We start from the raw sequence: 12,691 nt of genomic DNA, 5'->3' as shown, positions 1-12,691 counted from the left end.
GAACCTAAAGATAAAATAAAGGAGTTTATAACCACAAATATGAATAAAAGCTTAATAAACAACAGATTAAACTATTGGACAAGAGTATTTCATATACAGAAGTTATTACACAAATAAATAAGCTTAAATCAAACAAAGCACCGGGTAATGATGGTATTATACCAGAGATATATAAAATCCTTTCTAAAAATACATATTCATTAATACATAAGGTTTTTATTTTGGCCCAAACTGAGTTAATAACCCCCCCCATCTTGGCAATATACATTTATTTCGCCAATTTTAAAACCTAATAAAGATCCAACTAGATGTTCTTCATATCGGCCCATCTCATTACTTAATGTTGATTATAAAATGTTTATGAATATCTTTGCTGATAGATTGAAGACAATCATTCCCGGCATTATAGATATAGATCAGACAGGCTTCATTGTAAATAGAAATACTTTTGATAATATAAGAAAAACTTTAACATTAATAGATTTTGCAAATAGGAAAAAGAAAGATTTAACACTTATTAGTCTTGATATAAGTTCAGCATTTGATTCAGTAAGTTGGGACTATCTGTTTACCTTAATGAAGTGCACAAACTTCTCGGATGCATTTGTAAATCTAATTGAACATTTATACAAAGGAACGTTGGCTTATATTAAGGTAGGAGCATATGTTTCACAAAAAATACCCATTCTTAAAGGTACAAAACAAGGATGTCCACTTTCTCCACTATTATTCACTTTAGTAATGGAGCCTTGGGCTAATTTGATCAGAAACAGTACTGACATAGAGGGTTTTGAAATAGATGAAAATACAACATCCAAAATTCAACTTTTGCAGATGATGTTCTAATTACATCAGCAGGATCTAATTCTTCCATACAGTCTCTATTTGATAACATGATGAATTTTAAAAGTATTTCTGGTTTAATATTCAATGAAGAAAAACTAAAATACTACCTATATATACACGAAAAAATATTCTCATTAGTGATTTTACTAAATATGTACCCAATTCAGGTCAGATAACTTATTTAGGTATAATACTATCTAAAGATATTAAATCTATTATATATAATAATTATAATACCTGTTTTCTTAATATACAAAATCTTTTTAATACCTGGAATAATATGTTTTTACTATGGAGGAGAGACTTACAATTAGTAAAATGATAATATTCTCCAAGATTTTATACTTAATACAATCAATAATACTTCCACCTACAAAATAATTATCAAGAAACTGAACACACTAATGTTAAATTTCTTATGGGCACCTAATAGACCTAGGATTGCATTAAAGAAACATACTAATAGCTGGTCTCAAGGGGTATTTCTTTTCCAGACTTTAATTTATATACTATCTCTTCTATTGTAAAAGTTATTACTTTATTAATAGATCAGTCATATGTCACAAAATGGAAAGATTATTGGGAGCTAATTAGTATACACTTCATGAAAATCTCCTTAACACATAAAAATATGATTGTAAATAACTCCATGTTATGGTTACTAAAGGAATTTTGTACTTCACCTATTACACCTAAACATATGGTTTGTTACCCATTAAATATTATTATTAGTTATCGTAACTTTATATTCATGCACCCTAAGTATAGGGAATGGAATTTTATTGTATTTCCTATAATGTATACTCAGGGTATGCTTTTGTCATCTACTTCTGAAGGAACTCATTTAGCTATAGATAATGATCTAAAGTACTGGTATCAGTTGATATCTGATAATAAAGTTAAAAATCTAGATTTCTTAAAACAAGAATTTGATCTAAGAGAAACTTGCTGGTTAGAGGTCAGACCTTTAGACAACATCTCATTAATAAAATAGATTTAATGTCTATAACTGTTAAAGAATCTATTCCAACACTGATTGATTACTTGATATTGAATTTACAACATAAAGTTTCTGATAAAGGTAAACTTTCATACATACATAAAGTTATCAGACAAGAAACTTTTTACAGATTCATACTGGAATTATTTCACTTCTATTAATGGGGACCCACCAAATCAACAAGATAAACAATATATATTGGAATCTGCTTATAGAACTACGTCTTCCATTGTCTGGAGACTTTATACATGGAAATTTTTACATAGATCTTTTTATACACCTTTGATGATGAATAAAATAAATAATAAAGATAATCTATGTAAGAGATGTAATGTAGAAATTAATGCTGACTGGGCTCATATGTTTTATGACTGTATAAAATTGAAAGAATACTGGTAGTCAATTAATAAATTTTTGCAGGCTCTTTTTACAGATAATTTCATTATTTCTAAATCTCTTATATTATTCAACACACCTGTACCTCAAAGTGTTAAAAAGGTTAAGCTTCCCTTGTTATGGTCTATTCTAGCAGTGGCTAGGAAAATAATAACTAGAAATTGGATTTCAGATACACCTCCTTCGTTCAATGAATTTAAAAATGTTATGAATATAGTGTGCCATATGGAAATAAACACAATTAGGACTAGAACAAATAGAAAAACATCTTATTTTATTGTATGGGATAATTTACAAAATTTGTTAAAAAAATTTTAATTTCAATAGCATGGTATTTTAGTTTAATTAATTGATCTGATTGTAGTGGATGTCTTTGTAAATACTTTAGTTGTTTTGTTGAATATTATAATAATACCTATTTTTAATTACTTGTATAAAATTGTTATGATATTTCTCTTATATGTTAAAACAATAAACCTGTTTTGAAAAAAAAAAAAAAAGAAAGTCCTTCTATCTGGCACATCTCATTACTAAGGGTTTTGCATCGAGGAAGAAAGAGGTTATTGTCTCCCTCTACTCTTCCCTCATTAGACCAATCATCGAGTACAATGTCCCATTGGGCATGTACCTCACTAGACACCTGCAACAACTAGAGAGGCCACAAAAGTACCTCACAAAGAGGTCCTAGGCCTTAAACACTATGGACAGACTGAAAAAACTCCAACTATTCTCTGTCTCATATCGCCTACTTAGAGGTGATCTCTGCTTGACTTACAAAGGCATGTCTGACCCAGCTCTGTTAAAAATGCTACATCTAAATAAATCCCAATCCCTCCACACCACATGCTCCTGAGACCTCAACCTCATTACCACAAACAAAAGAACAAGCTGGAGGGACAGGTTTATAACCCAGAGACTTCCCATGCTATGGAACAGACTTCCCATACATGTCAAACAGAGCACCTCATTGGCCCTCTTCAAGAGAAATCTTGATGAGTAGATGGGAAATAGAAAATTGACCCCAGGGATCACTCCTGTGGCTCTACTCAAGAGAGGCACTAAGAACTAGGGTTGGGTGGCACGATGCCAGGGTAAATCTATGGGCTAGGCTTGTATAAATAATAATATATATGTATAAATATATATATATATATATATATATATATATATATATATATATATATATAAACATGCATATGTATATATCTATATACATGTATGTGTGTGTGTGTGTGTGTGTGTGTGTGTGTGTGTGTGTGTGTGTGTGTGTATATATATATACATATATATATATATATATATATATATATATATATATATATATATATATTTTTATAAATATATATATATATATATATATATAGGGTCCCTATTAGAACTACGAAAGTTTAAAAAATCAAATGGCTGAAAAGTCGAATATTCAGCTACTCAAGATCAGTTTTCTGAGAACGCAATACAGTGAAGATCGGAAAATTTGCCCTTTACTCACTTTAGTGCGATCTTGGAGTTGGTATATATAATTAGCGTGGGGTGTGGGTAGTGCAGCCCCACACAAAACCAATTTTGAGTAACTAAATATTCGGCTTTTTAGCCATTCGATTTTTCAAACTTTCATGGTTCTAATAGGGACCCTATGCATACACACACACACACACATATATATATATGTGTGTGTGTGTGTGTGTGTGTGTGTGTGTGTGTGTGTGTGTGTGTGTGTGTGTGTATATATATATATATATATATATATATATATATATATATATATATATATATATATATATTATATATACATATATATATATATATATATATATATAGATATATAGATATACATATATATATATAAATAAATACTGTATTTAAGCTAGCCGTTGATAAGGCTCTGAGAACCAGCTTACTTATCTGGCTAACAAATAAATAAACTCTATCCATTGTCACTAAATATAGTCATGTGACTTTCCTGCTGAATTGGTGTAATAACTATTTCCCTTTTATGTGGCACTCCTACTGGACACTGATTTTCTTTCTCATGCTATAACTGTTATATTTGTTTGAGAATTATAACTGATGCCTTGGAGAGCATATTTAGGGCTTGTTTGCTAGTGATTGACAGGGGACTTATGGCTTGAGAGGTGTCAGGGTGAAACAGGGATGAATGTGGAGCTATATTTATATCAGCTAGTAAGCTTTCTCTACCCTCTGGCTCCAGTTCAATGCACTGTTGTGCATTACATTTGAAGCTACAGACATAGTTGTAAAAGACCTTGTGGTTGTCATTTGCTTGTAAGGCTTTTTTACCTCAAATGTGTTATTCTAAATATTAATTGCATTAAATATTATACCTTGGAGCTCTTCTCCCCTGGGCCTCCACTGAAAAGGACACCAAAATATCAATAAATAAATAACAAATAATTTAACCTTTGTGTACTTGATAAAACTCCTGAGGTGTTTATTCACTTTGTTCACTCCAACATGACAGCTAGCAGGGATGGCTGATGCAAACAGCCAAACAAACACGTATGGTAAATGACAAAAAAGGCCAGCACCACAAGGACGCAATAAAATACCAAAATTTATTCCATTTCCTGTGACATCACTTCCCCACATAATGAAATACAATAAAATATTTTATATTACTATATATTTATTTTAAATTACTAAATTACATTTTGTCATTGAGACCTGGTGTAAAGAGCCCCCCCCCCCCACAATTTTATGATCCATTTTCTTTCATTATAATTCAAAATCGAGTGCCACCCCATTTTAAATTGCCTATTTCACATAACTTAATCAATCACTATAAATGTAAAATTTGCAGAATTATGAAGTTGGCAGTGTCTGTAAAGTGCATTTGTAATCTTTTTATTGCGTATGTCACTAAAATGCTCCGACATCCGACATCATAATGGCCTGGAGGTCTGCCCCACATAGAAGGCAGAACAGGTGCAACTGGCCATATACACCACCCAATCTGACCCACAATTGGCATAAAAGTGCATATCAAAAATCTGACCTGTATTCTTGCTGGTGAACCGTTTGGTCTTGTACATATGTTTGCAAAAACTATAATGTCCACAGGGATAAGAACCAATAAGTTTGTCCCCAGTAATAGTTACTTGATGACCAATATGATCACTTTTATTAATTTATTAAAGTTTTCCCTCTACGAAAAGAGAACTGGCATGTCTCAGGCAAAAATGAACCCAGCTTATCATTGGTTGTAAGTATATTCCAGATGCAGGAAAAACAAAACTTAAATAATCTTACTATATTTTCTTGACTGACTAAAGAATCACTGTTCCTTAGTTAAGTTACTTACTACAGCAAGGCAAGATGATGAGTGTTAAGTTGCTTACTACAGCAAGGCAAGATTAGGTGTTGAGTTGCTTAATACAGCAAGGCAAGATGAGGTGGGTGGTTGTGTGTGATACCTATCAGAGATCTTTCCTGTCAGGTTCTGAAAAATAAAGTGCTGCTGTAAGAGTTCGGTCATATCTCTCACTAATATCTAAAAAAATAATTTCACTGCTAGTTATAGAATGACATCACATCTGGTCACCTAATTCTGGTACAATACACACCCAGAGCTTTGCTAAGATCTGTTGCAGCATCTGAAAACTATAAAACAATTTAAAAAACTTCCACCCTTCTAGGGTAGCAATTGGTTCACCCCTAAGGACAATACAGTAAGAATCCAAGTCTTGGTTTTCAAAGACATTTTTCTCTCTGGCTGTAATCAGACCTGTAAGATAACATCAATACGGCCAAAACCAATTCATTTAATTTTAAAAATAGCTGGACTGCGATTAACCTCTTCCCTTCCAGAATTCTCTGTTAAAACATATACATTTAATCAGTTAGAATAATACTGTCTGACATACATGTATATCTCTTTTTTGTCCAGGAAGACCCACTGTTGATGCATTTTTAACACAAGCAACTTTATGAATATATTTTTAACACAAGCATCTGTACAAATAAGTGTAATAGTCAAATGATGTAAATTTTTTTTACAAAACTCCAGTTAGCTATGCTGGTGTATGTTACATATGCACTGCCCTACTCTCCCTGTCACAGATGGCACTACCTCATATCATCACACTCATCACCATCAGAATGCAAACAGATTCACTACTTTATTTTATTAAAATCTCTGGCTATGTTTCTGTCTTCTGTAGGAACACAGCTTTTACAAGTCATTACTTTAGATTCATGCTTTTTGAAGTGGATCTTGTCCTGGTCTGGATACCTATATAGGCTGCTTCTGTCAAGAAACTAAGCAAGCAAGTGAAAAGTGATTGTATACATATATGTGAGTGTGTGTGTGTGTGTGTGTGTGTGTGTGTGTGTGTGTGTGTGTGTGTGTGTGTGTGTGTGTGTGTGTGTGTATATACGGTTCCCTATGAAACCATCGAAGTTACACTACATCGAAAATGAGAAGATCGGGACTTCTATATTGAAATTGCAAACCATCGAAAACGGAAATCGTCGACTTCCAAAGCGTCGAAATGGAATGTCACAGCACTGGTGTATGTTTAACGCGACCCGGTAAGTGTGCGACAGTGACGGAGGTGGGAGTGGTCAGGTAAGTGAGTTAGGGTTAGGGTGCAGGTAGGTGAAGTGTGCGTTAGTGTCGGAGCTTGGGCTAGGGGTGGGTAAGTGAGTTAGGGTTAGGGTGCAGGTAGGTGAAGTGTGCGATAGTGTCGGAGCTTGGGCTAGGGGTGGGTAAGTGAGTTAGGGTTAGGGTGCAGGTAGGTGAAGTGTGCGATAGTGTCGGACCTTAGGGTTAGGGTTTGGGTCAGGGCTAGTGTGTATTCTATGTAGTGTAGTGTGTTGTTTACGTTCCGTGTGTCGGTTTTATGGTGTTCGGTGTTTTAAATGTCGACGATTTCTGTTTTCGCTGTTATGTACTTTCGATGGTCTAGTCTCGATGTAGTCATTCTCGATGTAGTGTAACTTCGATGGTTTCATAGGGAACCGTATATACATACGAACAAAAGATGATGAACTTTAATAATTGGCTTGGTATATGGATTGACTCCAAGAGGGTACAATATTTGTCAGCCTGGGAGGATATGGTCAACAGACCATGCTGTTTTGCCAGGGATGGTTAACACCCATCCCTCTAGGCTTTCAAATATTGGCTAAAACATTCTCCATACCCACTGTCCTTTTTTTAGGCAATGCCAAACATACAAACCTTCTGTCATAGCAAAACCAACACCAAAAAACCTAAATGCCAAGAGTCTAAACAAGAAATTCCACTTCTGGCAAGCTCTCTTTATCCTGTAGAAAGCAGATGTTTGTACAGTTACAAAGCCACAGATAATGCCCAGCAGTGTAGGGCTATAATGTCTTCCACATACTTAGACCAGTTACTGCAGGGGCAGGAACTAAAGATGGAGATGTCTTGATTTACCTGAAAAATAAACATACATCAAGGCTGGTCACACATGATGTGCCTGATCTTCTCCATGTACAAATTATCATAAGAACAGTTCCATATCATATCCTTGTAAGCTGTAGGTTCCCCTCTATGGCCCAGGAAACCCATAACACATAGTTAAGCTTACTGGAGACACTTGCCATTTAACCGAATACCATAATAATGGGTAACTTTAAACTACCTCACTATAAACCGGGAATCATACATGACCCAAAACTTACAAAAACAGATATTCCTAGACTTTGTCAACACAAACACCCTGGACCAGATAACCCATGTCCCCACTAGGGGAAAATTTCAAGCCCCCCCCCCAAGCCCCGTGAATACTATTGTCTATGTGGAATTATTCATAGAGGCCCTGTACAATCATGAAAATAGATGCAGAGTGACAACTTCACCTACCAGGAATAAGAACAGAACAAACTCAAAAAACAAGCCAGCCTGGTAGAATTCCAACATTAATATACTGTATAGCAAAAGGAAGAAAGCCATGGCAGAAATTAAGACGTGCAATGCTCAGCAGAGTAAAAACTCTCTCATCAATATAAACAAGCAATTCAGATGGCAAAGTAAGTCTAACAAAGTCAAATTTTAGGTACTAATACCCTCCTAGGCAACCATGAGGTTTTCCTTACCTGTCTCTGCAACCTCAAGGCCAGTACACAACAATGTGCAGAATTACTTGAAAATGAAACTACCTACAGTGAGCCAGAAGATATACAGTAACAAATCTATTGGCTGATAACTTCAGCCCCAATTTAACCCTCTCTCTCCCCCACCACCCCTCAGGAAATGCTATTGAATACCCCCTCAACAATCACTAGGGACCAGGTCCTCAATGCGCTTCTCCAAAACCAAGAATAAATACTACATCATCGAGCCCAGATAATATCCACGGATGCTTCCTAAATAGCATGAAACATGGCCTATCAGGGCTTCTGTTTCACAGTAGCCTACTGAGAGGCTTTGTATCACATAAATGGAAAACTGCAGCTGTCATCTCTGTACACAAGGGTAGGCCATATATGGAGCCTGGTAACTACAGACCCATATGTCTGACTAGTCTCAAAGGGAAAATTTTTGATGGAAATGATGAAGAATGACATAAGAAATTTTCAGCAAATGTATGCAACCCAGTTTGGTTTCATTATGGACAGATCATGCCTACTCACTGGTGGACTTCTTTGAGAAAGTCACCAAAGCAATGGCTGAGGCAAAATGTGCCTACTGCAACCCTTAACCCGGCCAAGGCATTTGATAAAATAACCCATTCAGCATTGTAGATAAACTCATGGCATTAGCTATTAGCCCCTATGTGTCCTGCTGAATAGCCAAGTTAGGATAGGCAAGTCCACCTCCATAAAGTGTCTGGTCACTAGTGGAGTCCTTCATGAGCTCTGTGGTGGGTCTGCTCCTTTTTTTGGCAACAACTTCTCTGAAGTCAAGGCCAACATCTGTGGCCTCTGGGTGACCAACTTAGTAGATGACTGCAAACTAAGTGTAGTCCTAGAATCCCCCAAGACACTAATATTCTCCAAGAAAGGCTGGTTTGTACTAGTAACTTGTTCTAAAGCTACAGTCTAAAACCCAATGCCAGGAAATGCATAAGAGTATCCTTTAGGATGTTGGTTACCCGGAACCTACCTCATTGATATCACACCCATAAAAACAGACCCAGTAGTTAGAGATTTGAGAAATCATGTAGGCAGTAACCTGCCTTTGACCATCATGTCTCTATGATAGTAAGGAAGTCATTGTATGTTGTACAACTTAGGAGCAAGGATATTGCACATAGATCTAATGAAGGCATTGTACCACTGTATTTGGTGGCTCTCATCAATCCAGTTATTGAGTACAATACCCCCTTCAGTATATACCTGATCAGGCACATGCAACAACTGGAATGTCCACAGAGATTCCTCACAAAAGGAATACAAGGCATAAACAAGATTGCACCAACAATTTTTAGTTGTTCTTGTCTCCTATATACCTTTGAGGGGTGATATCTGCCTAGCATGCAAGGCATCCTTGGATCCTACTCTGATGGATCTTGTGCAAAACAAATAATATCTGAATTACCCAGTCAGGAGACTTCAACCTTGCTTCCAACATAAATGGGACAAGTTGGAGGGATGGGTATGTGTCTCAAAGACTATGTCTTTTTCCCTAATCCAATTCGAGTATAACTTGGACCAGTGGATAAGGAATTAGAAATTCACCTAGGTCTGGTATCTATATCCCTAAGGGACAGAGGCAGCCTGTAAATGTTTATCCACCCAAGCCCTAGCCTACATATATCCCTTAGAATAGCCTTAAGGTTACTAAAAATTGTCAGATATATTTGGGATACATGGCTTGGCTTAAAAAGGCCCCTGTGGGCACTAGCCTAGTAATCACCAATGAATCTATGTATATCTGTGTGTCTGTATTAGACAAACCGTTGAAACATTCACAATACTACTCAATAATATTAATTTATATTATCAAACATGTTCCACTGAGGGTTCTCAAAGTGGTACAAAAACAAAACATAATTAAATAAATAATTTTGCATGCCTCCTCCTTGTTCGTATTTAGGATGATGAGGTACATTACGTCTGTTATCTATTCAGAGAAAATCCTTTATTTAATAATTGTTTACATTCTATTAAAACCTTGTGGGAAGCACACTGTATAAATAAAGAGATACATGCTTTATCAGTGCACCCCTTCAGTCACTTATGTGTATTCAATAGACAAATCTTCATTTTTACATAAATGAGGATGAGTGGATTATGCTGCAGGTACAGGAACTAGGAAAAAATGATTTTTTCCAGAATATTGCAGCATTTATCAGTTTCATAAATGCAGGGTGTCAGCTTTACACTACCTGTCAGGCAACAAAGTCCTTTTCCAGTAAGTTACTAAATCAAGGAAAGAAGTCTTTAATATTTTAACAAGGCAACATTTTGCAAAGATGGTGAAATTGAATTCTGTTGCCAAGAACAACTCCACAAGTTTCCATTAAGTCAATGTCTGGCAGCTTTGAGGTAATGTGTCCAGCAAAGTGTTTGCTAAATAATCTTCAGTGTAAGTATGAAACCGTTATCATAGTTTTAAGATTTATTATTGTACACAAGGAAAACTGATTTGAATTATAAAGAAATGCAGATGCTCTTTATAAATTAACGGCTAGGGTTCACAAAATCCACATCAGAAAAGCATTTGTTAAAAAACGTGGGCTGTGTAAATTAGTGTTATTTTAATGTGGTACTCTGAATAATTGTGATCTAAGTGTTGTGGTGTCTATTCTATTCAGTATCAAGTACAGCTTTGTTGCTCATTGTTAAAACTCTGACTGATACAAAAATAAACATGCTTATAAAATTAACACTAAAACTTGCATCTAGGCAAAATTCTGCATTTAAGGTTGTTTACATTCTCATATTCATTGGAAATTCTAGAAGAGTTTACTCTCAAAAATGTTCACACAATACATTCAGTCTCATGGTAGCACCAAACAATAGCACAACATTATCCTGAAAACTTCAGAGAGCTTCTTACACAAAAGCCATGTTTATCTGACATTACTGTATCAGACGGCAGATGCCCTTCTGTCTCTCCAGCCTATTGATACTATTAAATCACTGAAACCTGACATACTGACTTACTAACTGGTACTATATTATAGTTCTCCATCTTTTATATCAGGAATCAAGGACAAGTCCAAACAAACTAGAGGTAATAGTCTAAAGTTAGTGATGCATTTAAAATATTTGTACATTTGATAAAAGTTTACAGAATATGAGATGTTCAACTGACAATCATTTGCTGAAAATAAGCATATGGCATCACTGCAAAATGTCACATTTTTTTTTCTGGATGTGGGTTTCTCCTTTTGACAGAAATTTAAGAATTTTATGGGAGATAGAAAAAAAACTGAAACAAAATCAGAGCAATCGTGGAAAGTTCAGGACAGCTGAGAGGTATGACTCCTCTTTTTTTTCATTCCTTGGTTTCTACTTATAGATACATTGCCAGGCTAAAGGTCTTCCCATCTGGTCAGTTAAAGATGACAAAAGCCTCCCCAGCCTATCTTTGGATCTATCATTTCAAATGAATCATAGAAATGAAAGTACAATATTAGGTCTCATTTGGTATTTGAACCCATGACCTCTGGTATAGGTTCATAGGTTCATAGGTAGGTACTAGGCTATCAGCCCAAGGCTCTAAGTAAGCCTAGCCAACAAGGTTCCCTGGCTCACGCCACCCAAGAAAGTTATTTTCCTGTGCCCCTGTTGAGCAGAGCCACAGAAGTGATCCCCAGGGTGTATTTCCTATTTCCCATCCACTCATCAACATTTTTCTTGAAGAGTGCTAATGAGGAACTTTGATTGACATAGATGTGTAACTTGTTGCAGAGTATAGGAAGTCACTGGAACAGGAATCTATCCCTCCAGCATGTCCTGTTTATTGTGGTGACAAGGTTTAGGTCCCTAGAGTGTGTAGCTCAGAGGGATTGGGATTTCTTTAGGTGTAGCATGTCCAACAGCTCTGGGTTTAACATAGCTTTATATCCATCCAGTGCTGGCATCACTACCCCTGGATTAACAGAGGTTTTTCATGCCTTTCTTAATGCCTGTCTGTAAAGACATCATCTTATAAGACAGGCACACTGAGTGCATTTAATTTTACTTTCTTATCTTGCCTGTTTGCAAGCAAACTTTCCTTTGGATTTCTCCACCTCTTCTATTGCTATTTCACCCTATTTATTGATTGACTACAAGGCTTAGCATTTCAGTCAAAGTGTGATGCTGTGAGGTTAAATTAACATTATTTGTAGAAGACACTGTCATTCACCGTTCACTTCACTGTGTCCATTTGACCTACATATATCTTATGTGTATGTGTCACTTCTGACTTTTCTGATAAAATCCATCAGTATTGATTTAATTCCAACCATTAAGTGCAGTCATTGCATTAACCCTTTACTGATTGTAAGAGTTATGTAATAATTGTACTTA

The sequence above is a fragment of the Protopterus annectens genome, chromosome 12.part0 (assembly GCF_019279795.1).
Source record: "Protopterus annectens isolate FY-2018-M chromosome 12.part0, PAN1.0, whole genome shotgun sequence".
Taxonomy (NCBI): Eukaryota; Metazoa; Chordata; order Ceratodontiformes; family Protopteridae; genus Protopterus; species Protopterus annectens.
The sequence above is the reverse complement of the archived record's forward strand: the minus strand, read 5'-3'. Positions refer to the sequence as shown.